Genomic DNA, 23,580 nt, shown 5'->3' with positions numbered 1-23,580 from the left:
AAAATTGCTCTCTTTCCAGGTTTCAGTTCAGCTAGAGTACCCCCCCCCTACTGTTTTTGGAGCTTCGTGTGTTTCCCTTGGCCAGAGGAAGAACACTGTGGCATCGCGAAGATACAACGGCCATACTTGTAAATGAAAAGACTGGGTAACACACACATTTATTTTGGCCCTTTCTTCAACTCCTACTGTAAATACGGAAGAAGATGTTTTGAAAGGTATAGACTCACAATACTTTTTTCTTAAAAGAGTGTAGGAAAGAAAAGCAGCCACGTTTCGGAAACTAAGCCAGAGGAGTTCCATTTCCAGAAATAAGGCACCGGGTTATTCAGATCATCTTCCTCTTTGGAAGTAATAAAAGGATGGTTGAACCCTAAGCCAGGTCATTTTAAAGTTAGTGGCCCACCAGCAGGACAATTAGTGATTGTCAGGATGGAAAACTCGCCAGGAGCCCAGGGGGTTGAGCCAGGCCCAGAATAGCTTTTGCCTTGTGGGCAGCAGCCCAACCAAGCAAAAATAAACTGGAACTTCACGGGCTCTCAAGGTCTGGAGACCTGCAGATGTGGGGGCTTCCCCAGGAAGTCAAGCTCCCCTAAGGCTGGAGTCAGAGAGCCCACATTCTCGGGGCCATCTCAGTGAATCCGCCGTAAAGCCCACCCTGAAGTGCAGAATCGACCCCTGGGCTCGGAACAAAAGACAAGGTCGTAACTCCCAACAGGGGCGGTTACAAAACGAGGAGAAACCACAAACCTGTCCCCGAAGCAGGCCTCTTGTTAAACGTTGCCGCTGCCGCCCATCCGAGCCCGCGCGAGCCAGCGTGAGTGCTCCCGACACACGTCCTCCGACAGGTGTCCTCTGCTTTCGGTGAAGGTGCTGACGGCAGCTGCCTGTCTGATCACAGGATTGTGCGTGGGGCAGGGGGGGAATACTAGGGCTGATAAGAGAATCGGGGGTGGCGTCTCCAAGAGCAGAAAGCCGAGGGGTCTGTGGAGGGGGAGGGGAGGGAATGCGCTGGGGCCTCCGGGAACGTGTCTGGGCTGTGACCCCAGCTCGAAGGAAGCATGGTGGATGTTGCAGAAGATTGACCCACAGCTTCATAAACCCAACGTGCTGTCTTTGCTCCAGGAAAGCAAGGAAAATGTCCAGAGGCAGCGAGGGCTCAGGGCTCTCTGCGGTGGGTCCGCCCCGATCCGAGGGCCTGCGGGACCCTCCATGATGGGATGTTGGGTCTCAGGGACAGAGAAATCAAGAATGAAGGTTTCGCTGGTGTCTTTAACAAAGGTAGATCATCGTCGTATTTCAGAAATGCGGACTGGGGTGAAGACTTGGGGACGCAGCCAACACCGTGAGGACCATTTTATTGGAGATGCTCATTGAAACCAGCAGGGCTCCAGAGCACGCCGACGGGTGCCCGGGGCTCTAAACCAGGATGTGCCTCTGGGACTGTCCGCATGCAGCTGGGCGTTAAAGTCGTGTCTTGAGAGAGAGCGTGGAACGGCAGCCAGGGAGGAAGGGGGGAACCCCGCACGGCCCACAGCCGGCGCTCGGGGAGACGAGGAGGCCCAGCAAACAGCGCTGAGAAGGGGCAGCCGGCGCGGCAGGAGAAGGCTGCACCTTCCGGGAGGCACGGTGACCCAGGGCAGGCAGGCAGGGGACACCCCAGGCCAGTGACAGGGACCCCCAAGACCTTGACAGGTGGTGTCCGTGAAGCTCTGGGAACGGCCACCTGCTTACGGTGATGGGGGAAATGGAGAGCGGAGCCCGAGACACAGAGCCAGACGCATGATGAGTTCTGTGAGGGGACAGTGGAGGGAAGGAGGAAGGAGACCTGGACCATCCACAGACAGGATGCCGTACGCACCGCGTTCACCGGGCATACGTTTGTGTTCAGAGATGCCCGGCGCAGGTGAATCAATGTTACGGATTCCGTAGAATCACTGCTTCACCTGCACCATTTTTTCACTCTGCGCAAGGCGATCCTTTACATTCAGTGGAAAACAAAAGTCTCCACTGTAAAGCCAAATGTTTTCACCGGCGACTTAAGGCAGAAGCCTTCTATTACCTTTATTGAATAAAACCCTGCTTCCAAAGAGAACTGAGCAGATAAATTCTTCAAAATGAGAGCCCAGGAGGTGCAAAAGAGTGTGTTCCTTTGTGTGCTTATCTGTGAGAGAGTTGCGTCTTCTTTACCTAAAGATGCCGTCTCAGCGCCCACGAGCCGAGGCTGATGACACACAGGTGTGCGCCAGAAAGACCCGCAGGTACGCGTGCGGGAAAGTCACGGTGGCCGCCCAAGCCGGGCCAGACTCTGCTCAGGCTGACGGGCCCCACAGAGGAGCTCTAAATCAGCCCAGTGCAAAAGCACCCTTCACAGTGTGACCACCCCCCAAGGCCAACTTGGAGCAGAAGTCCTTCCAGGAGATTTCCATTGAGGAAAAGCTTCTATCAGCTTTCTGCCCCTTCGGTTGAACTCGCAATAACTACCGTGTTCTCCGACACCACGGCTTTCCCACGGCTTTCCCTGTGGGTGTGAGAGAGGGAGCTTAAGGAACTGTTTTGTTTTATAAGAATTTTTAAACATGACATCATTCGAGTTGTGCTTCTTGTGCCCGTTCTTTTTTTTTTTTTTTTTAAGATTTTATTTATTTATTTGACAGACAGAGATCACAAGTAGTCGGAGAGGCAGGCAGAGAGAGACAGAGGGAAGCAGGCTCCCCGCTGAGCAGAGAGCCCGATGCAGGACTTGATCCCAGGACCCTGAGATCATGACCTGAGCCAAAGGCGGCAGCTTAACCCACTGAGCCACCCAGGCGCCCTCTCGTGCCCGTTGTTAAACAATGACTCCTTTGCATGGGAATCCATTACACGCAAATATCGGGCCCGCGCTACTCCTTGGATTCCACACGTGCATTAAGCTGGGAGTATAAATTAATAATTCCGAAGACGGCGTCTCCACGCCCTCTTGTCCTGTGGTCTGATACCCGGGGTGCTGATGAGAGAAGACCAGAAGCCGTGGCGGGGGCACCGCACTGCTTCAACAGGCTTTGCAGCACAATCCCGACAGCCACTCGGGAGAGCACGGTGGGTGCCGTCGGGGTAAGCCCTCGGAGCCACTCCGGCCTCTTCTCACTCGTTCACTTTTGCACATAATGGTCCTTTCCAGCACGTGCGTGTGTTTCTCCCTCCTTTCCACAGCCTGTCCCCAGGGGCTCGTAAACAGCCCCTCCTTTGGTTGGCCCCAAAAACCTTCTTGAAAACGTTGCCGGTGGCACCGGGATGGGCTTCTACCCACAGGGACCTCGGATTTCTCTTTGGCAAAGTGTGTGGTCATTGGTGCAGTCCGTGTGAGATGTGACCACAGGTGAGGGTCACGAGAAATTATCCGACTTACGTTAGAATTCGCGTGTCTGGAAGGCTCTGTGGGTTGACTCCTCTCTGTTTCCCCGTCGGCTGCGGAACCATTCGTGGTATGAAGTCACACGTAAAAAAATGACCAGAGGAGAGAAATTCAGTGCACTTGACCAGCTCAAACACCTAGGGGTTTGGTGAGCTCCTTCTCATTCCTTCGCTCTTCAAATAGATGATAGAGTGTCTCCAAGCAGAGTCAGGAGGGCCGCACGGCTGGATGAGAGTCTGACGGGCTTACAAGTCAGCTTGCATTTTAGTCCCAGGAAGTCCATCCTATTCACTGTGGCCCATAAGGGCTTTGAGTCTGTAAATCCATCCAGACGGGTATTGGACTCCGGAGACCCCCCCCAAGCATGACGCAGTGGGACCAAACCTTTGCTTTTCTACAGATGAGAGACCCTTTCCCGGCACCCTGCTCTCAGCGTCATTAGGGAGACTGGCTGTGCTCTTTCTTCCCTACCTCGCGCTGCACAATTAGCAGTGAGGAAGGGGAAGTGTCCGAAGCCACCGCAGGAGAAGCGGGATTGGGCAGAACCCTGACCCGCACCCCCCAGTCAGTGGGGATGTCTCTGCGCCTGTAATCGCAGAGTCCGGGTAGTTAAGAAGAAATGTTGGGTTTTGCTTTAACCTAATGGAGCTTTGCCATTCTAATAGGACATCACACTGAGATCGCCATGGTTGCATTGAAAGATAACGCTAGCCGGTATTGTGTGGTTATTTTTAGCAAGAGGCATGAAGCGTAAAGTCTCGTGTTAGGCGGCACGATCCGCGGGCCTCCCGAGGGTCTCGTTAAAATGAGATGTTTCCCTCTAGAGGCTGACTCGGTAAGCAATGTTTAAACTTTTTAATCAGGCTACCCTGAGTTGCCACACAAGAAACAGTCTGGAAAACAAACCCTCAGTCACCATGACAGTAAGATCCCGGTGATTTGATATGTGGGGAGAAAAATATCTCTGAATGAAAGGTGCTGAGAATTTTCAGGGCTCTAATTCACAACTAAGAAAGTACGTACTCCGCTGGGAAGTCACCACCGCATTAAATTACACTCTTTTGAATAAGCCGGGATCAGCTTAATGGCATTTTCCGGGTAACGAGGTTGTGAATATTAATCCCGGTTGTGAAAGCAGGTTGAGGATTAACTGCTTCAAAGAGAAAAGGCTGGGATTCTGGAGGAAGACCCGTTTCAGAATTTGTCGAAATGGTTTTCGTAACCGGCAAATAGGCAAACCTGTGGTAAACCAGGGTTCGCTCCCCCAAGTTATTTCTGTCTCCTGCACGGCTTTTCATGGCTGAAGGCACTCCCAGAGTCTCCTCACGAGTAAGTCCCCTAACGCCAAATAAATAAACATCATCACAAGATGGATCCGACACTCCGTTTCCTGTGCTGAGAGGCAAAGTCACCTAACTGAGGTGGCGTGAGGCTCCCTTCCACCAGCCCTCTCCACTGGGGGTGTTTCTGCATTCTGGGGTGAGCCAGAAAACCCCCCCTGAGAACAACATCTATTTCCAACCCTGCCTTGCCTGGGGGTTCGGTTTTCTAACCCTGTCCGGGATGACCCGTGCCCCCGCAGGTCCGGTTGCCAGTGGAGAGACCCACATCAGCGGGAGATTGGGACATTCTTCAGGAGCCAGGTGTGAGCCGGACCCCAGCCCACGTTGGTCGTCGGCTCTGCTAACTGAGGAGCGACGTGATGCCACAGGCCAGTGTGTGAGTCAGAATCGATTCGTGAGCTCTCCCCGGGGCCGGCGGTGACCCCAGATTGTCGTCTTCAGAGTAAAGTCAGACCCGTGGTCTCCTTGGGAGGAGATGATTTCAGAGCAAAAGCAATGTGCTTAAGGGTCTGCAAACGGAACCAAGTTCTGCAAATGGAACCCAATAAACAGCAGCCGCCAAAGGCACGCAGAAACCCTCCTCGCATTGAGCACCCTGGAGACGACCTGGACTCCCCTTAGGGACATGTCTCGTCCAAGGACAAGAGATTCACCAGTGACAGGCCCCCGCCTGGATGGAGGGTTCCATCACACCCAGAGTCATCTCTCACAGTGCCTCATGCACATATTTAAGTGCATGAGAGCGTCAGACCCCAGGAATACAGGACCCCCCTGGATGGAGGGTTCCATCACACCCAGGGTCATCTCTCACAGTGCCTCACACACATATTTAAGTGCTTGAGAGCATCAGACCCCAGGAGTTTGTCCCTTCAGCAGCAACAAGAAGTGCGTTTGCGGTCTGTGATACAGCAGGCCCCAGAATAGGACGGGGGATCCGAATTTCAACACATTCCAAAGTAAACATCCCTCAAGGTCCACGGGCTCTGAAACGTGAGTAACATGAGACTCACAGACTGCGTCTTCTCGCTGCGTCCTTCCACGACAGAAGGGACAACGGGCTCTTTGGGGTGTCTGTTATAAGGACACCCATCGTAGGGCGCCCCCCTGATGACCTCACCCCCCCCAAAAAATCCCGCCTCTTAACACCATCACAATGGGGGTGTCAGCATATGAACTTGGGGGGACACCAGCCGTCCGTCCGTCACAGGCAGCTGTGCCGTGGGCTCCTCAACTCCCATCTCTGACGGCCCTTGAGCACCTCATTCAAGAGCCAGCTCCAGGAAAAGCACATGTTTGCCACCGATGCTCTCGGCCCCTGGGTCCTTAAAACCAGAAAACAGCTCTGGTCCCTTCAGTGACACGCGGGACCTCCAGCCACAGAGCATTGTCCCCCAGCGGTAGGGTCGGGGCAGGGGTAGAGCCCAGGAGGCGGCCCCCGCAGCCTGCTCCTCAGCACTGTGGTCCGTTTGCAAGAGGGGAACAGGTGCAAACGGAAGTGGGACGGAAGGGGGCGAGGTCGGGCCACCTGGGAGGTTCCTCAGGATCTCAGAGTCCTGCCACGCATCACGTTCTTACAAGTTGGGGTGCGTGTCGATCGTGCCGCAGCCCTGTGCTGAAACTCGACGAGAACGCTGACCTGGAAGTCAGTAAGGCTGGGGTGCTCAGTGAGGGGAGGACGGAGGCAGAGAGAGGTGGGGCACCCCAGGAAGGCGGTACAGAACCGCTCCCCGCCCCGCTTCCTCTGACGAGGACCTGCTCGTGCTCCCTGGGAATGCTGCTAAGCATAGGGAGGAAGAAAGGACCTCATGAGGGCAACATGGACTTTGTTCAAAGTTGGCTTCTCGGACTGTCCCATGGAGGGCTGGTCTCACCCGTGCGCAGCCTGTGTGCTCGTGTCTCCACCTCCTCCAGCGACCAGAAAATAAAGGCTCTTCAGCACCAAGGGACTCCCGCCCTCTCTCCGGCTCTTGTCCTTGGAATGCTCTCCAGCACCCCACCGTGCAAGGCTATGAAAACCAAGGTGGACACACAGATGCGGGTGCTTCCTGCTCTGGTCCCTGCTCGAGAGGAGAAGTCATGGATTTCAGATACACACCCCAGATGCATCATGTTTCTGCAGGGACTGCAGGGCCATCTGGTCTACCAACCCACGATGGTCACCATCCCCATGGCCTGCTACCCCAGCCCACTGCCCCCCGTGCATTTATTAACTTGCTCATTTACCTCCGATGACCACACTGCCACCGCCCCTGAATGTGAGCCCCATGAGGACTGAGCCTTATTTGTCCACAGCACCTCCCAAGACCACCACATCGCTTGGGATGCAACGGGAATTCAATAACTACTGTGGAAAGAAAGCATATGACTATTTGCAGTGGTGATGCTGGGCAAAAACCAAAAACTAAGAAACTGAGAAAATGAAATTTACTTTTCACCAAAGTCTCTCAAGTTTGATTTTTTTTTAAATCTATAGCAAGCCATATATTAAGATGTGTAAGAATCCTGGAAGTAAATAACCCTTCGTCCAAAAGGTGAACCTGTGCTGAAAGGGTCCGTAAGGTCCTCTCAGGCCCTCAGAGGACAGACAGGGCAGCCTGAGAGCGGCCAGCGGTGCCCCAACCCGTCATTTCCCCTTGAGGTCCGGAAACCAATCCTAGATCCTTCCCCCCTGCATTGCAAGAAGGGAGGTGCTTCCAGCAGGAGGGACCAGCTACATCCCTCCCCCTAGGTGCGGTGACTCCTGTCACTGAGACTTTCAGGACGTCGCTGAATATGTGGCCACAAACAGGTCTCTCCATGAGGGTGACATTGCCAGCCAGGAGCCACGCCCCAGTGGTGGCCGTCAGGTACGGAGCCTTCCTCCAGGTGGTGAGGGAGAGCTGCCAACATAAATGAGGCTTGCGAGGATCGTGTGGCGTATCACGAACGGGGTGAGCCCTCACTTGTGCTCTGTCTAGGAAACTGGCTTTGCTTTGTTGTGCAGAACGAGGCTGGATGGGTTGGTTCTGTTGGGAAAAGCCTTTTTTTAGGGGAAGCGTGGAAATACCAAACAAAGAAAAGGTTCTGAGAAAGGTCAGTACTCCATGTCCTGTTATTGTTCTGTGACGCCCCCAAAAAACAACCGTTGGTGAAGGGGCCCTCCGGGAGCTGGGCGTGTGTGTGCGTAACACCGGGAGCCGCCGGCGGAAGCAGCTCGGCGGGAGGGCCAGAAGCCGGTGCTACCGCTGTCCCCGGAGCCCTCTCTGGGCTACGTGCAGCGGCCACAACCTGCAAAATAGGAAGAGAGGAGAAAAGAGAGAGAGAGGTGGGCATGTGGCAGGGGAGACAAGCCACACTCTAGTCCTCAAACGGCAACAAAATAAATGACCCCTGGGAGCTTTCCGTCGCCATGTTCTGTAGGAATCCATCTAAAAAACACACAAATAGGAAGAAAAAAAAACCCTTGAGCCAATAAGGAGTTAAGGGACCTGGGGGACGGCATGGATTAAGCTGAAGGGAGGCCACAGTGCATGGGATTTTGCTGGAGCGACACATGACCACAAGACCGCCGTGCCCGGGCGACTGAGAGCTTCCTGATGCTCACTTCTGAAGAGAAAGGGCTGGCAGCGTCCGCTGGCAGGTCCTGGATCCGGAACACGGAGGGACGGACAGCCCACCCGCCCACCTGCACACACAGACACACTCTCTGCCCACCGGGGGCCAAGGATGTCCCAAGTCACGTCCCCAGGCCTGCGGACACGACTCTGGGGGGCTCGGGAAAGCTCTTCCCTTACCCACAGAGGGGCGCGGGCAGCGAGCAGGACCCCACAGCCCCGCCCACAGCCCAGACGGACGCTGCTATGACGCCCTCCAGATGCCCTCCTCTCCGAGGGTCTTTCCTGTGCGGCGTTTGCTCCCCGCTGACCCGGCCGGCGGCTGACCTGTGGTTCCTGTGTGGCGGTGGCCGGCGACGAGCGGCGGTCAGCCAGGGCCGGTCCCTTCCCCTCGCCCCGGGGGGCGTCCTTGCTCCCCGCCCGCCTGCACCCCTCCCCTGCAGGCCGGCGCTGTCTCGCGAGGCACGTTGCCTTCACTGACACGAGGGGTCTCGGCGGGCACGCGTGTTTGCGACAACGCCCCGGAACCGCGCGGACTGTCCCCACACAGGGTCCTCGCCAGCCTGTCCCTTCCGAGGCGCTCCCGCGCGCCCGACGCCTTCGGCGGACGCGTCCTCTCACCCTGGGATCCGGGGTCAGATTCACGAGAAGCTGTGTCTCCGCGAGCACGGCTCTTCCCCACGACCCCGCAGCACATGGCCCGCAGGCCCCTGTTCACCTGCGGATTCAGACAGCGGTCCCTGTGGTTCGTCACCGTGCCTCTGACAGTGACGGTCACTTCACCCCCCTGGCCGCGAAGCCGTAGATGGGTGGCAAGGCCAGCCTGGTGACAGGATTGCTGAGTGACATCCTCCAAGTCCAGGCCGAGGGGCATCGAGGGGAGCCAGTGACCCCGGGACAGAAACGGAGTTCCAGGTAGAGGACGGTACTGTCTGGTCAGCCTGGACACGAGTGACTTCACGGTGGCTCCACCTCCAGACAGAACCCTTTCCCGCTCAGCTACGTCAGGATGTGGCATCGTGATTTGGTCCACGTTCCCGTTCCTGGCCCAGAGCTCCTGAAACCCCCACGATTTCATGACGGTAAAAGGGGTGTTTTCACCCAGACCTTGGAACCACATGTCAGTTCATGCTGGGATGACTTCTGGAAAGTCCCCGAGGATGGGGCCAGTGGCCGGGGGACCCAGCCACTTGACGACAGGGTTGGAAACTCCAGTCCCATTCCCTGATCTCCAGGGAGGGGAGAGGAACTGAGGGGAATCAGTTATAAAGGGCCAATGGTCCATTCGATCATGCCCCGTGTAATGAAACCTCCGTGACAATCCGCAAGGAGGGTTGGTGAACCTTCGGGCTGGTGGGCTCGTGGAGGCACTGGGACAGGTGCTGGCACCCTGGACAGAGCACGGGGGCTCCTTTCTGTCTCCCCCAAGCATGGCTGTCTGCATCCCTCCCATCTGGCTCCTGGTTCCCGAGTTGTGTCCTTTGTAATAACTTGTCATGCAGCAGTGAACAATTCTCCCGTCAGTCAGAAGGACAGGAGACAGCCGAGTCAGGAGACCCGTGTCGGCAGCAGGGTCGTCTCGTGGGGCTGAGCCTGTCAACTATGGGGTCGGCACTAACTCCAGGCAGACAGCGTCAGGACCGAGTTCTGTCTCGGGACACCCGGAGAGTGTCCACCGCTCCCTGCAGGTACCTGCAGCCACAGCGTACGGGTGTAGGACTTGCTCGTGTACGGGTTCGAGGTGCACAGTCAACCCAGGCTTTGAGGCCGTAGACACCGCAGCCATGCCGGTTTCTCCAGCATATGCAGGTACACAAACAGTGGGTCCGGACAGGGACCTGAGATCCCGCCTTTGCCGCAAAGCCCAACCTGCGCCCCACCACGCCGCCCGCCCTGGGACCGCACTCCGAGGGGTAAAAACGGATCTGAAATAACAGTCAGTGGCATTTTGGAGAACTTCAGCCAGCCCTTTTTTCTCCTAATTCTCCTTAAGGCTGATGTCCGGGTCAAGCTCTAAATCACCAAAACACAGTCTTGTTCTGTTTCTCCTTTGGAACAGAAGACCTCCATGCTCTCAAACAGCCCAGCTGGGCTGTCCTGGGGTCTGATGCAGGGCCACACGAGAAGGAAGTGTGTCGGCACACAGAGCCACAAGGACCTCAGGCAGGAGATCACCTGGCCGGGGACTGTAGGAGAAGCCCCTCTGCGGTGATGTCCTCCTGGCCCTACCCTACTCCTTCTGTGTTTTCTCCACTCTCCCAGAATTCCGTTCGTAAACTCATTTCAACGGCCTAATTCGGGAATCTTGAACATCAGTGAGAATTAGGCTAGGTTGACTCTAACAGATACACAGAAAAAAATAAAAATAAATACCACGGCTTACCCAATGTGGGATGCTTTCTCCCTCACGTAGCTAAAAAGTCCGGAAGCAGCATGTCAGGGCTACAGTGACTGGGACACAGAGCCCCAGACGCTTTCATCTGGCTGCTCTGACATTCTTGGCCTTCTGCTTCATGGTCAAAAATGGCTGCCCAGGCACCAGCCATCACGTCCACACTGCAGTCAGGAAGAGGTGGAGGGGGAGCTCACATTCTGTCCTTTAAAGAAGCCCCGTACGTTGGTCGGGATCGAGTCCCATGTCATGCCCCGCTGCAAGGAGGGCAGGGAACATCTTTGCCGAGGTGCCCCGTGCAAAGCTGGGGTTCTTTTGCTGAGGGAAGGGGGAACGCATGTGGTGAGGCAGCCAGGAGCGTGTGACAAGTGTGCCCCACTCAGCTTCTAACTGAGAATGAACGTGTGCTGTGCACCCCCGAGTCAGGTGCCACGCTAGCTTTCCCGGAGAACTTCGTGTGCGAGATGGTGGCATGAATGTCGGCGGACCACCACGGAGGGGGCTAGCTCTGCGGCTGCGACGTGCCGAGGTTACCTGAGGTCATGAAGGTGAGAACGAGGCATGTCCTCCCTGGAAACTGGCACCACTCTCGGGGCATCTCGGTGGCTCCGTGGGTTTCCACTCAGGTCAAGAGCACAGGGTTGTGAGATCGAGCCCCACGTGGGGCTCCAGGCTCGGAGGCGAGTCATGCATCGGCACATTCTCTGTCTCTTCCAAATTAGTAAATAAAATCTTAAAAAAAAAAAAAAAGTCACCGCTCTCATTGGATTCCTGTCGTGCTCATTGGACGCTGGCGTGGTTTTGACGACACTGCTGGGCCTCCGCAGAGATGCACCCGAGCCCCTCATTCTTAGGTGCCTGGGCTTTGTGCGGGCAAGACAGATGGCAAGCGTCCTGTCTCAGCCTGAGCACCTCATATCGAAGTCTTTACTCAATGTTTGTTTCTCCTTTTCTTCCTTTTCTTTATTCCTTTCCTTCTCTCTCTCTCTCTCTCTTTTTCAGATTTTATGTATTTATTTAAGAGCGAGAAAGCACAAGCAGGGGGAGCATGGGAAAGAAAGGGGGGAAGCAGGCTCCCCACTGAGCAGGGAGCCCAATGCGGGGCTCGATCCCAGGACCCCAAGATCATGACCTGAGCTGAGGGCAGATGCTTATCTGACTGAGCCATCCAGGTATTAAGAAAATACTCCTGGGGTGCCTGGGTGGCTCAGTGGGTTAAGCCGCTGTCTTCGGCTCGGGTCATGGTCTCGGGGTCCTGGGATCGAGTCCCGCATCGGGTTCTTCGCTCCGCGGGGAGCCTGCTTCCTCCTCTCTCTCTCTCTGCCTGCCTCTCTGCCTACTTGTGATCTCTCTGTGTCAAATGAATAAATAAAAAATCTTATAAAAAAAAAAAGAAAAAGAAAATACTCCTGTTTCTCTTCAGATCACAGAAATCTTTCGCATTTTACTAAGTAGAGTCTTGGTTAAATGAGCGTACTGAGTTCTTTAATATGACCAGAAATTCTTTGTAAAATGTCAGCGTGTTTCTCCAGTCTGTCTCGGATAAACAGGAGTCGGTGAGCCTGATCAAATATTCCTTTAAGGGCTGCAGAGTATTGATATCTTGGGTCACGATTCCTAATGTAAATCTCATCAACCTTTAAATGAACTGTGGAGCGAGAGTTTAATCTAGGGGGACGTAGCCTGGGGGTCTACCATCGACGTGTCTTCTGGATGGGTCTCTAGCATGATCTGTTTGCCCTGAGATTCGGCTCTCGCTTCTAATGATAGGATGCACCAAACCGGCAAGCGTGGGCGCTAATTGATCATGCTGATCAGTTGAGTCTGGTTTCTTTGGACGGATGTCCGTCTCCTGTCAGCCCTTAAAGCATGAGGGAGCCAGGCGCTTGCTGAGCATCCGTTCTGTGGAGGACAGTTTTCCCTGGGGCTCTGTGTCCCGCTCACGCCAAAGGAAGGAGAGGCAGGAGTGATGACTTTACTCCTTAGATCATTACAAACCGTCTCCAATAACCCTTCCACTGCAGAGAGCGTCGATGGACGGGTCTCTGTTCACAAACCTGGGTCGGAACCATCGAAGCCGCCGCCTGAGCCGGCCTCCAGGTCCGTGCCCACATGCAGAATACACTTCTGGTATGGAATACGCTTGAGTTCCCAGCGCGGGCCCATAAGTCAGCATCCGAGAAACGACGTGTGGGGCCGAGATGCACGACCCCTGACAGACATTCCTGACGGCAGCCTTCCTCCCTGAGGGCAGAGGTATTTGTGTACAACCAGATCACATGAAAGGCCTCTCTGCAGTCCTTCAGCCGAGTCATCTCTCACTTAGTGTAGTTGAGCAACGATTGTCCCGGCTGGGTAGGATTTACCCTTTGTCAATGTGTGTGTGCGTTTGACCCTTTTTTTTTCTTTTCTTTTCTTTTCTTTCTTTCTTTCTTTAAGCATTTTTGAATCCACAGCTTGCTCCCCCGAAGAGTTTCCTCCCCACCCATCTTCCCAAGAAACTCCTGTCCTGTCGTTTAGGTTTGGATGGAGCCGAGGTCCCACCCCAGGGACTGTGTTGCCCGGAGCCATGCCCCAGCGCCGACCCCCTCGCACAGAGACAGAAACCACCAGAATCTCTCCACGCTGGGATTGAATCAAAAGTTGCCAAAGGGACCCCATCAATGCCCTGTCAAGAGCAACTGATTTGGATGAAAACCTGCCCTCTGGCCACCAGAGCTGCTTACCAGAGGCCTCCTCGGCCAGGGGTCAGAAAATCTCCAGCCTCAGCTTCCTTGTCGGGAAAGTACAGACAGTGCTCCTCTTGTTACAAGCAGCCGTGCAGACTGAGTAAGGTGACGCACAGGAGGGACTGAAGGCGGTGGCGGGAACGATGAGCAGATTCTCCCTGTGCGCTCTAGCGTGGCTGGAGACCCAGATGGCACACCTAGCTCATCTAAGGAGCAGGCCTGGAAGCCCGGGTGCTCTGTGCAGACCTCCCTACACCTGAGAGGTGAAAGGAATCCCTGTATGACATCCCCACACACGCCACGTTGACACACAGATCATTTTGAGCTGAAGGCGATTAGAAATCAGTAGATATATATGCAAAAGACTTCTTAGAACTTCCTTATGTGACTAAACTCAGAAACTTCAGGAAAATGAGGATCACCATAAGTCTCCTCTCTGGGGGAGTTTTATAGCACTGAAGAGAGCAAAAAGTCAGCATCTAGATGAATCTGCCCAAACAAACCTAAAATAATCCTTATCTTCCACTGGTTTCCCTATGTATTTCCTTTCTCACAATTCACTGTCCCTAGAAGCCCAACCTCCCCTTCGTCTGCCTACTTCTCCACGATTTAGTGTCTTTTCTTAAGATGGTATAGATGCTCCCAAGACTTACTTCTTCTCTGGGTTTCACTTTTTTTCCCGTGAAGCCCCCGTACATGGAATAAAAAGTAGTCACATCAATAAAAATGTGTGTGCTTTTTTTTCCTGCTAATATGTCTTTTGTCAGTTTAATTAGCAGACCCCATCAAAAGAACTTAAGAGGTTGGAGGAAAGTTTTCCCTCCCCTAAGGATAGAACTCAGAGACTTTGGGAGGAACCCAGTGAGACATTCCCTGAGATGCTTGCCTCCCACTTCCCACAACTGTGGCCAAACGAGGTGAATCTCTGCCAGCACCCTGTACTCTTTTATCCTTTGGGGCCACGATACTTGTGAGTTACCACTGCACCTTGACCACATCCCCAAGGTCGCCTCCTGCCCTGGCATCTTGCTGAGCCAGAGCTCAGGAGTAGAAACAAGTCATCGTCCAGCCATCCAGTCAGGCATTTCTGCCCTAAGGTCACCGGCATCCTGTGTCAATCTTTCTCCCAAGGCCTGCCTCATGCTATATCCCAAGCCTGGGACTGCCCTCTGGCAGCTCACCCCTTCCCTCCTGGTCTCGCAGTACATGGCGTCTGCAGCATGCTTCTCTGACTCACCCTGTCCAGACCAGAGCCCTGCTGCACATCCACGTGGCACCCTGTGCTTTTTCCTTCAACACGATTATAATTATAGACTTGAGCGTTTTCGTTCATCCAAAAAAGAAGCATCTTATTGACAAATACTGCAGAATTCCACTCATATGAGGTCCCTAGAGTTGTCTAACCCCACAGAAAGTAGACGGCAGGTGCCAGGGGCTGGGGGAGGGGGTGGGACTTAGGCTTTGATGGGAGTGTGGGAGATGGAAAGTTCTGGAGGTGGAGGGGGACACTGCGCTTGATGCCGCCCACCCGTACACTGAAAATGGCTAAGGTGGTAGATCTTACGTTGTGTGTATTTTTCCACAAGAAAGCAAATTACCTTGTTAATTTATAAAAAGGTTTGTTGTTTCCTGGGGCTGGAAAGCCCAAGGCAGGACAGGGCTGGTCCGGCTCACACAAGGCACACACACATTGCTTGGTTGCCTTGGTTATGTGAATCAATTAATGGGTGTTTAATTGTTTAGATAATTTGTTACCACCTTCTTAATTTAATTATCTGACACTTTCTCAGTACAGGGCCTACCTTTTCTACCAACAGAAGGAAAAAAACCTATCTTTTCTCTGTCCGGGTCTGGGGCTTTCAGACCCAAATCCCTCAGTAGGATCAGCTCAGGAAGGGCGTCTGCATTGGAAAGGACCCAGCAAGCAGCAGCAAACAAGTGTGAACTGAAGCAGATGGCCACAAAGCCACTCTGCCTCTGTCCAGATCCTTCCGGAAGGGCACAGGACGGGTGTAGTCAGCTCCTTCCCTCTCCAAAAGCTTGTGAGTCTGTGGAAACCTGATACGGAGGGAAGACATGGGCTCTGGGATCGGTGTTCCTGGGCTGGGGCTCCGGCTTCCCACGTTTCTGCAGCGTGACCCATTTGGGGTCTCTGTGAGCTTTCGTTTCCTCAAACAAAGAGGGAGGGGGGAGTGACATCTCTGCTTGTGAAAATCTCAAGATTTAATATCGATGGGGTTCAGAACATGCTGTCCTAAAACACGGTCCCCTGGCAGACTATTGCAAGGGGAAGTGATTTGAGGAAGGGCAGGTGCGCTGAAGCGGGTCACGCAGCCCTCCTGTGACAGGTGCCCTCCCTCTAGCTCGAGGACAGGAGGATCCTCATCACCAAACACAGGGATGCCTAGGGGGGATCCCAGCACACTGGCCTGGCTAGGGCTTCCCAGTTCCCTGCCCCAAGCTCATACCTCTCATGGTACCATGTTTTCCAGGAATGCCCACCCTCCATCACGCCCAGCACAGAAACACTCGGGTTTAACTGATTTCCTTTTGAGAGCTCGGTGCCACAGAAAACGTATAATAAATAAATCTGTATGCTTTTCTCTCACGTATCTCTTTTGACCGTCCAATGCATAGAGTCCCCGCCAGAGAACCAAGGACTCTAGTAGGAGAAAGAGGTCTTTCCTGCTCTCCAGTGTCTGGGGAGAGCCAGGCCACAGTGCTGCATACACAGAGTTGTGTCGTGTTTGAGGCTTGTGTGCACATGTACTGTGACCACAGTCCGGAAAAGATCAGCACCAGCCTGCGGAAGAGAGGCTACCGGCAGGTCATGGGAAGGAGTTTTGCTTTCTTCTTGATGCCATCGTGTGCTTTCTAGGTGTTCATAAGGGAGAGAACCAGAGCCCCCCCATCCCAGGCGGCCGCCTCACTGTCTATGTGATCTGCTGTAACACAGCCTCTCTGGGCAGCGGCCCACAGCCCCCTTGGAAGGCAGCTGGAGGAGTTAACGAAACAATATACGTCAGGGCTGAGCACATCAGGAGCTCAGGGCTCATCAGAAATGACGGCAAGGGTGCAAGTGTTGCATCAAGTGAGGTGTGGGTAGGAGATGGTGGTGCCCTCCGCCAGCAACCCTACCCGCAGACACTGCGCTGAAGGTCAGCATTTTGTCGGAGAAACTCAAAGGGGACAATAAAGTCCCTCCCCAAAAGTTCTACCTGCATTGGCGCTGGATCGTCACTGATGTCCAGTGAGGTATGACCGCCGTTGCTGCTGGTGTCCAGCCTTGCTTGATCCGTTCTGTTGAAAGAAAGCTCGATCTGTTGCTCAAATCAATGACACCGACTTCGCAGGGTTGTTGGGTGTGGCAAACAGGAACACACGTAAAGCTCTGAGCCTTCGAAGTCCTTGGCCTGGGATGATCCGGAACAGAGAGGCAAAGACCCGGTGGCTCCAGGGGTGCGGGCTAGGAGGGGGGAACCCCCTGTGATCTGTTCCATCTCACCGCGGACAGGCAGCTCAGCGCCGGGCCCACGGCACTGCAGACTAGTGACCGAGGAGCCGCAGAGCCTGGGATGGAGTTGGCGTTCTGCCCCGGCTCAGAGCACCGCCCTTTCCCTAGCACTCGATAAACCAGGCTCCCGGCGCTCCGCTAAGACCCCACCCTGGGGACCTCACACTGGGATGGGGCTCAACTCCAGGTCACGAGCCACGTTCAAAGAAGACTGCAGGCTCTCAGCTCCGTCCTTCCTTTGGGGGCTGCAAGATGGACATTTAACAAGACCCTATGCACAGAAGGCAACGCCTGCTTCCCTACAGCGAGGAGTCCGCTCGGCGAGCTAGGACGAGAGTCGCAAGCAGCAGCTCGCCCGAGACAGAGGCAGCCTGGGCGGGCAGGCGCTCCTCTGTGGAAAGGCATGGCGCTCCTTTACGAGCAGCCAGACGAGGCGGTGCAGGCCACGGTGTGGCTCGGTTCACGTCCGTCTCTTCCCAGACACATCTACTGTTGGCGTCGCTCTGGCAAACGGGGCGTTGCTGAGTCTCTCGCATCCCTGCCCGTCTGCCCTCCGGGAGCTGCGAATTGTGATGTTCAGACCCTCTGAAATGTGTTCCCTCTGCGCGCGGGATCCCAACCGCGATCTCAACAGGGTGTGGTTCCGCCGGTGACAATGAAGGGACTCTACCCCGCTTCGTTCGCGTGGGGAGAGAAGTGAAACAGAAACTCAGATTTTCTCGCATCCCCTACGCCACCAGGCAAGGAGTAACCATAGTAACAGACGCTTAGAAAATCGGGGGGTGAGGAAGACCGGGACGGAGAGTCCGCCCGCCCCGGGGACCTGGTGGTCACAGGCACGTCCAGAAACCTCCCCTTCCTCAGCTGGATTTCGATGGGAGATATTTTTCCTTTCTCCCAAAATTACCAGGAAGAGGAGTGAAGCAGAGACAGCCTTACAAATAGACAGTTTATTGAATAAAGGAGAAAATGAGGAAGAGGGAAAAGAAGACCTTCCTCAGCGCGCGCGTGTGCACACACACACACACACACACACACGCACATGCGCCACATTGGAAAAAATAACCTCAGTTTTGAAAATAAAATTTGCTAAAAATAGTAGTGACTGCAAGAGCTTTCAGTGAGATCAGAAATAAGAATCTGACCGCTGGGGTCACTTCGGAACAAAAGATCTGTCACGGTGGCACCGATGTCCGTCCAGCTCAGACTCCCCAAGGACATGGACCCAGAAGCCGTCCCGGGCTCCTTGGCCACGTGGTCCTACCACCTGAGACCAGGAGGAAAGCTCTTCCCGGGAAGTGAACTCAAGCAACCCCCTCTTCCCAAGGGCCTCCGTTATAACCTGTTTTGTTTTGTTTTTTAAGATTTTATTTGTTTAATTAAGAAAGAGTGAGGCAGAAAGAGAGAGCACAGGCAGAGGATGGAGGGGCAGAGGGAGAGGGAGAAGCAGACCCCCACTGAGCAGGGAGCCCCATGCAGGGCTCCACCTTAGGACCCAAGATCAGGACCTCAGCTGAAGGCAGACTTAATCGACTGAACCACCCAGATGCCCCTAACCTGGGTTTTCTTTCTGTAACTGGAAAACGCTGGGGGATGCTTACTGACTGTATTTCATCAAGAAGGAAAGACGTTTTGGGTTGCAAGGAATGGACTTGCTCCTCAGAACCCCCTGCAAATAGACCTCATCAGATGGGTGCCAGGGCCAAGCACGGTTTCTGGGGCACTGGAAGGCAGCAGGTAGGTCAGACGACCCGTCCATGGACCAGACCTCTCCCTGCGAGGTCCTGCCGAGGCTCTCGGAGCTTCAGGAGGCCGAGGCTCGGTGTGTACCAGATGCAAACACACCAAGTGTTGTTCTCCTGACTGCTTCAGCGAGGCGTGTCTGTCCAAGGGCATTTCACGCACAGCGGCTGAGCTCGGACTGGGGCTGTCCACAGGGCGGGGTCACAGGAGGCACCAATGCTGCATCACACGTCTGTGCTCGGCCCCTGAGACCACAGGACGCCTCCCCGCACTGCATGGCACCCAATCCTGTCTGTGAGGCCAGATCTCCTTTGGACACACTTGGTATCCTTCTGTTAATTTCCTAAAATTTTAATCTAGTCTCATTGTGGGGGAGGTACCTGTGTTTGTTGACTCCTGCCGCAAAACTATAAGCAACATAAAATATTGCAAAATTATTTAAAACTAAAGGTCAGCGAGAATAAAATATAATGGAAAATTTCCCCAATGAATAAAATTGCCAAAGTGTTCTGCGCCCCTTAAAAAATAGTAGAAGTAGATCAAGGTAATAAAAAAAAGGTGAAAGAGATTGTCTTCGTGACCAGCAATGGGTAGACGGGCTATTTGATGATAAAAATGCATACTTGGGACAACTCAAGGGTGCTGTTATTTTAGCATTTTTTAAAATCTCTTTTCTGGATGAGAAGAGCTGAAAGTTGATCCTTGCTTTCCCACGACAAATCACGTTCTTTAAAGTAGGAAAGAGGATTTATAAAACCCATTATCGACGTGTAACTTACTGAAAATCAAATTTTCATTTATTTCAGGGAAGCCGACCCACTCAGCTTCTTTGACTGGGCTCGACGAAGTGACGTCATGTTGCCGAGAGGACTTGACCCCCGTTCCGTCCGCCTCTCCTTGGGCAGCGACCTGCTCCTTCTCTTTCAGGGTCTGCCCCCTTGTCAGAACGGCGGAGACAAACTAAAGCCACGAAATGTGGAACAGCTGGTGGCCCGAATACAGTGATAAGCAGGAAAACAACAGGGTTACATAGAGATACGCAGACAGATGAGAGGGAGACAGACAGACAGACAGACAGACGAGCAGACGTGTTCACTGGGTTCTAATGTCCATTCCTGCTCCACAGCGTGACCATGGGTGCTTCTTTTTTAAAATTTTTATTTATTTATCTGAGAGACAGAGAGAGAGAGAGAGAGAGAGAGCGCACAGCCATGCAGGGAGGGTGAGGGGGAAGCAGACTCCCCACTGAGCAGGGGACCTGATGCGGGGCTCGACCCCAGGACCCTGGGGTCACAATCCGACCGAAGGCAGGCGCCTCAGTGACCGCGCCCCCCAGGCACCACCAGCGGGTTTTCAAAATGAAAGAGGTCAGCAACCCTTCGGATGAGAAGTTCTAAGTCTTCAGTATCAGAATTTCCAATCCAATCAGTGTCAGAAAAACTCCAAATATTAAAGCTGTTTTCTCCTAATTATAAGCTAATAGGAAAAAAAGAAAGCAAGACAACACCTCTCTTTACAATAACTTCTTCAAACGGAAAACACAGATACAATCTAACCAAGTTGCCACTGATGGTGGCCCTTTAATCCCCCAAAGGTCACAGTGCGCGTGAAAGCGTCACCACTTCACGACCTCAGGTGTGACCAGTTTCAAGGAAGGGCAGGTACGCGCGCTCGGAGGATGGGGACCCCTTCCTCGGTCACGAGTACCTTCTGGTGACGTCTCTCCCCAAACTCCCCTGTGGGGGTGGCTTTGCTGGGACCGCAGGAGGCGGAGTGCGTTTTCAGCAGAAACCTCACAGAGCGCGCTGCTGCGGGATGCTTTGAAGACTGAACTCAAACCCTCGCGTTTGGCTATTTGCAGGGCTGAGTTTGTTTAGCATAAATGGAATTAGAAAATACAAGCTTGCATTTTATAACAAGACACTCTTCTGACTTTGCAACCAGCCGACCTATGAAAGGGAATCCCCAGACTTACGTGGCGAGGGGCTTACCTGGCAGCAGAAATGGAGAGAGATTTCCAGAAAGGGAGCCGGGGGGCAGGGAGAGTTTACTGTTTCTTATTTCTTTCACTTCTCACAGGGCTTCTAGATTTTATGTTGTATTTGGTGTACCTTTTCTTTCGAATTTCAGCACACGGGTACATGAAAAGATGAAACTATGGATTGACAAAAGTTTTTCATTATTTAGGAAGAAATCCAAGGTTTAAATTCTGGGGGTGCATTAAGATCAATTTAGTTTCTACTCCCAGGAGATCTTATATTTGGGGATTTAAGTTAATACATTTTGTCAGCTTTCATAAATGCCTACCAAAAAATGAAATATCAGAGCTTATGAAAACTTCAGGATGTAAAAGGTGGAGTTAAACTATTTTACTATTAATGATGTCATCAAATTCTCAAGTGAGACTTAGAAAAATAAGTCAGAAACTAGGCAGCATTGGGGTGACTTTTCTCAATGGATTGTGTATCGGCCAAAAACAGATAGAGACCCTCCAGCCACTCCCAGTTCCGAAGAAACAAGATTGGAAATAAACCACTTTTGACCCTTCCACACGCGCCTGTGTCACCATCCGTGTTGCAGAGTCGCTGTGGCCTTCATGGTGTGAGGCCAGGGGTCAAGACTGAAGGGAGCCCTAGGGCTGGCGTGGGAGAGCGCAGCCCAGAGTTGGTCTGCAGAGATGCAGGGAAGATCTGGGAATGGCACGGTGGTTCTGGAAGCTTTAGAAGTGCTGAAGACTTGAGCACAGTGAGTGTCGGGGGTACATCCGCAGTCCCGGGCATCAGAACCAGGAGAGCCGAGGAGACAGGCCCCACGTCGCTGGGCTCCCTTCCCGTTGCTCAGCTGTGCTAGGGAGAGGGGGATCCCCCTGCCCGACAGTCAGAGACCCACCTGCAGGTGTGGGTCATGCACCACCGAGGACCCACCCTGGAAGCCTCAGACCACGCCTTGGCCCCACATCTGTGCTTTCAGCAAAGTCACGAAAGCCGTGAGCCTCCACTTCTTCATCTGTAAAGTGGGGATGGGCATCTCCCCTGACTTAGGGGGTCTCGGTGAGGATCCCACACGTCCTGAGAATTGCCCCCCTGCGCGAAGACTGTGCTGGAAGCAAAACCTCACGGGGATTCGCTCCTGGGTAGATGTGCGTTCACGAACCCCGACTGATCGTGTCGTCATTGTGTCTGTGGTTCCGGAGCTTGACGACGTGTGAGGTTTGCCTTTACCCCACGTGGAGCAGAAACCGAGGGAAGGCCAGTGGCTCCCGGGTCCCGGCACAGGTGGTCACAGGATGGAGAGCAACCCCGGCACCGGGCGTGGTTTCCCCCTTGGACCTCAACCGGAGAACCACGCACTCCGTTCGCAGTAGGAAGCCTACGGAACAGTGCAGGCGGCAGAAAGAGTGAATGTGAGGGTGGTTACCGCGCCCACAGGGGTCCCCGGCTCCAGTGAGTGGGAACTGGGAACTGTGCTCAGACATTTGGAGCTAGGAAGGTGTGGAATCCTCAAACGGCTGCTGGAGTCATTTCAGAATCCCAGCCCGACATTCAGTCACAGGGACGGCCACACCTGCACCTGAGTGGCCCCTGGATGATGTTGTCCACTGAGACGAGAGACGAGAAGAAAGACTCCGACGGCACTTTTAAACGAAACATCTCTGGGAAACATTTGTCTGGTAGTTAAACATCACCGTGTCATTTCGAAAATCAAATCTGGTCCGCAAACGCGGGCAGTTCCACGGGCATTTCGAGCCTGAGTCACGCAGGCCTCGAGGACCTGCTTCTGGTTCGGTCTTTCATATTGGTCGGGTTTATTGTTTATTTTTTTTTTCTACTTTTTCCTTTTTTATTTTATTTTTTCAGTGTTGTTGCAGATTCACTGTTGTTGCAGCACACCCAGTGCTAATGACATGTTTCTTGTATGTCACAAGACATTCTATTTTTGAGATAAATACAGGTCACGAGAGGCAGATCTGTTAGGCTGGACCTCACCCTACAGAAGGTTCGTGCTTCTGGGACGTGTCCAGCCAAGCGCTCCCGACGTCACACAACTGAGTCCCGTTTCCCGTTCAGGAAACGTGGTGAGCATCACTCGCTCCGATGAACCAAGCCCATGACTGCCATCGTCCCCTTTTCTCCTCTGTGAAACTGGCCCTGCAACTGCAATCCCTCCGCTGCCTTTTCCGGCGAGGCGTTGGCTGCGGGGCTGTTCTCCACGAATGTGAGAAGCCAGATCAAATCAAAGAAGCATAGAAGAAAAGGTTTCCTCCTCCAGTGGGATCTGAATTTCCAAACTAAACACAGAATCTTTTGGAAGCAAAAGCTGTTTTTCACGCAAGCAACTGTCAAGGTGCCCTAACCCTCAGCCACGACCCGCCGGGGGACATTCCGGGGCCGGGATGCTGTCCTCACCTCGGTCCCTTCCGGGGCCTTCCTCGGCTCCCGTGAGAGCCAGCAGAGGCCGCAGCCCATCGCAGAGCACAAACCACAGCGCCGGCCTCCCTCAAGGCTCCTCCAGAGCACGGCTTTCCTCGCTGGGGGAGAGAATCAAGGAGACCCCGTCCTCACCGACGGCTCTAATCACAGACGTGTCAAGGGACCCTGTGATGTGGTTCTTTCTTCAAGAATAGATTCATGGCATGTCACCGATTGTCACCGATTTACGGAATGGATGTGCGGGAAGCGTAGTTTGGGTGAGTGACAGGCAACAGCGTGCAGACCAGGCAGGCCGTCCCCGCGCCGCTCCGGACCCCGCAGCTCGGGCTCGCAGGACGTCCGAGGAGACGCGACCCCGCACTGGCTCCTGGCGCCCCCCTTGCTTCTCTGCACCGGCTGTGCCCGCTTCCTTGCACACCGTGTGCCCCCAGCACGCGCCTGC

Source organism: Mustela lutreola, chromosome 8, assembly GCF_030435805.1.
Source record: "Mustela lutreola isolate mMusLut2 chromosome 8, mMusLut2.pri, whole genome shotgun sequence".
Classification (NCBI taxonomy): domain Eukaryota; kingdom Metazoa; phylum Chordata; class Mammalia; order Carnivora; family Mustelidae; genus Mustela; species Mustela lutreola.
Note: the sequence above shows the minus strand (reverse complement) of the source record.